Raw genomic sequence first — 3,998 nt, forward strand, 5'->3', positions numbered from 1 at the left:
GGGGGAGGCCTTCAACGAGATGGATTGATATGGTGGCTGCGATGATGGGCTCAAGTATAGCAGGGATTGTGGGGCTGGTGCAGGATCGGGCAGTGTTTCGCTCTGCTGTGCATGGGGTCGCTATGAGTCGGAAACGACTCGACGGCTCTTAACAACAACAACAACAACAATCTACAAATGGATACATAGGTAGATAGGCAAGATGATCAGGTATGGAGCTATACCCATTGACTATATGTAGGTTTGGCAGACAATATTTCTACATACATATCTGTATGTGCTATAAAAACATCCATGTATATTATAGAGCTAACCCAAGGAGGGGTTGCTATGAGTCGGGGCCGACTTGACGGCACATAACAACAACAACCAGGGAAAATGTTATGAAAATGTCTTGTTGTTGTTGTTGTTGTTATGTGCCGTCAAGTCAAACCCGACTCATAGCGACCTTGAGGGAATGAGTCACTGGGCCTGTAGGCTCAGGAACACAGTCACAGAAGACATCAAGGTCAACTGGCATAAAATAGTCCACAAAGCAAAGTTCTACATTCTATTTTGGTGAGTAGTGACTGGGATCTTAAAAGTTTGCAAGTGGCCATCTAAGGTATAACTATTGGTCTCTCCTTATCCAGAATAAAGAAAAGTGAGGAAAATCAAAGACACATGATTTAATTAATCCAATTAATCCAAGGGACTAGTGGGCTACATGAACTTCAATCTCTAGGATGCTGACACCAAAAAAATTGGATGGTTCCTGGCTACCAGTGCCAATAATTTTCAAAGGGATCATAATAGGAGATCCAGGATAGAGTGGGAGAAAAATGTGGAACAGAGTTCAAATTAATAAAAAAGACCAGGTTTACTGGTTTGATAGAGACTGGTGGAACCCCCAAGATTATGATACTTCGTCACCCTTCAAGCCCAGAACCGAATTCACCCCTGTGGCTTAACTTTCAGCCAAACAATAGACAGGCCTATGAGGTAAACAATAACACCAGAGAGGTACAACACTCTAGAACAACCAATCATAAATGATCAAAAGGGTAGCATTTGCCCAAGGACAAAGCTCGGAGTGCAGGAATAGATAAGAAAGTAAGACAAAGAGAAATAGTAACCAAAGGGAGGAAATGGAAGAGTGCTGTTGCATTGTGGGGATTGTAATCAATGTCAGGAAACAAAATGTGTATGAATTGTTGAATGGAAAACCAATTAGCTCTATATACTTCCACCCAAATCAAAATAAAAAGTTAAAATAATGAATAAACAAATTGAACACATGGAAAAAACAGAAATGGATCCATTCACTCTATGAATCTCAGAGTATACAAATGCTCCAGCTTTGACTATGTGGAGAAAATTATTTAAGAGGGTCATTTTGTTTTTTGCATTACAAATCCTACCATGATAAATCTTCATCCCAAACCTACTTAAGCTTCTCTTTCAATAAACAAGATTTAAGCCATACTCACAGGTTAAATGAAAACTGAAGCAAAGGTTTTCAGTTGTAATGAGTTTGGAAAGGAGCACTGGTAGCACAGTGCTTAACTGCTATCCAAAAGGATAACCCACCAGCTGTTCTTTAGGAATACCCTCCAGGGCAGTTCTACTTGTCCTACACAGTGTTGTGAGTCAAAACTGACTTGATGGTAACAGGTAATGAGCATAGAAAGTGGACATATAATTCAGAGAACAAGTAGCTTTAGCCTTTAAAAAAAAAAAAAAAAATGAGCACGAATTGGGGCTCTAGTAAGTCTGCTTTTCTTTCTCTTCATGGTTAGTTAGGCTATGAGAAATACACAAAACCTGACATTCAGAAAGACTATGAAATAATGTCCAAGAAGTAAAGCCCCTAATTTAAAAATAAGGAGCCCTCATGGCAAAGCAGTTAAAGTACTTGGCTGCTAATCAAAAGGTAGGCTGTTCAAACCTATCAGTTGCTCCACAGGAGAAAGATATGGTAGTCAGCTTCCATAAATATTTATAGCCTTGGAAATTATATGAAGCACTTCTACTCTGTCCTATAAGGTCACTAAGTCAGAACTGACTCAATAGCAGTGTTTCGGTTTTGATACCTAGAAATATCCACCACCCATTTGTGCCAGTTTGTTGTACTGTGGTGTCTTGCATGTTGCTATGATACTAGATGCTATGTTACCCAGTATTTCAAATACCAGCAGTCACAGTGAACAGGTTTCAACTTCAGGAGGGAGGAGGATTTAATAGACAACTTTTTCTATTAGCCTATTTCAATTAAAATCTCAAGAGAAGCTTCCAGGTTCCGGTAAAATGACAGAATAGGCAGAAAGACTGCACAAACCCCCTTCAACAAAGAAAAGGGGAAACAACACAGATACAGAAGATAATTCTGGACACCTCAACCTTGAAGGGAAGGATATAGAAGTGGACTAAACAACAACTAGCAGAAGAATTTGCATGAAAATACCAAAAAAGGAGACATATGGAGCTGTGGTCTGGCAGTGATTCTGACGGCACAGACAGCTTGGATATTGCCAAGTGGTGGCAGGACTTAAGAATTAACCTAAAAATCAGCCCTGCTAGCCAAGGACTGTACGGAGGACTGCTCTGGTGGCTGGTGAATAAAAGGGGAAGCAGCAAAGAGGAATGTGGGCTGAGCTGTGGATTTTTGCCTGTCCTGAGGGTGTAGCCATTTTGAATGTTTACAAGCAGTTTGACCACTTTGGATGTTTAAAGCAACAGCGTTATACCAGATTCCAGGGACATAAGAACAGGCCCCACTTGCCAGGAACCACAAGGACATTCTGGACGTGAACGACGGGAAAGTTGCAACATACCCCCCTTGTTACTCTTATACCCCACACCTTCTTAGTGAATGGAGCTGTGGCCATTCCTCACTCCCACCCACCTTCTAGCCCGGCAGGAATTCCATCCCAGTCTGCCTAGTTGGACAGAGCCTGGGTGCTCTGCTCCGCCCTGCCCAATTTTTTTTTCTGCTTTCTGTTTTTTAGTTTGTTTTGTTCTGGTTTAAAACTACTATTATTATTATTACTTTTGTCCTTTTTATTACTATTCTTTATTCTTCAACTCCCAAGTTCTAGTTTTCATCTTTTTTTCTTTTCCCTGTTCTAGGTTGCAATTTTTTTTTTTTTTTCTCATGCTTAACCCTGTTTTCTTTCTGCATTTTTTTCCCATTTTTTTCTTCATTATTCTCCTTCTCTACTTTCTTTCTCTTAATGCCCAGAGAATACGGTTTGTTTGTTTGTTTGTTTTTTCCATTTTTCCCTTTTTTCTTTTATTGGTTACAGTTCCTGTGTGATTACATGATGTGTTTTTTTGTCCGTTTACTTTTACTTTTTGGATGGCTATTCAATTTTTATTTTTGTCTAACTGAGTGGAAGACAGCAACAGTCTCCATACAACACAACTACACCCACACCTCCTGCAACTTCACTTACTGAGTGAGAGCCACTGCTTCCTTCTCCACCAACAGGCCAACAATAAACAACCACCAAGAAGAGCCTGGTTCAGCCTTGGCTGCTCTTCACAAACAGTTAAGAGAGATCTAAATACAATAATGCCATGATGCCTTAGAGATAAGAGATCATCACAGTCCACAAAAAGAAGCAAGATAAAGAGGTAGAAACAAGGGAGTAAGATAGAGACCCAGAACACGCCCCTGAGGAAGAAGCAGCATTGGAACTCTCTGATAAGGAATTCAAAAGAATTATATTTAGGTATCTTCAAAGGATTGAGAGACAGACGAAGGAAAACACAGACAAAACCCTAGAAGAATTTTGGAAGAAAATGTAAGAACAAAATGACAAAATAAATGAAAAATTAGAAAGGATTCTAAATCTACAGATAGAGATACAAAAGATTAATACTAAATTGTCAGAAATAGATAACATATTGAAAGGGCAAACTGATTGGAATGAAAAATGATGCAATGGAAGATAGAATTAATGTGATTGAAGACAAATACCTGAATACTTCTTTGGAAAGGGATCAATCAGAAAAAA

This window comes from Orycteropus afer, unplaced genomic scaffold (assembly GCF_000298275.1).
Source record: "Orycteropus afer afer isolate SDZICR_OR568_19922 unplaced genomic scaffold, OryAfe1.0 scaffold00096, whole genome shotgun sequence".
In the NCBI taxonomy this organism is placed as follows: Eukaryota; Metazoa; Chordata; class Mammalia; order Tubulidentata; family Orycteropodidae; genus Orycteropus; species Orycteropus afer.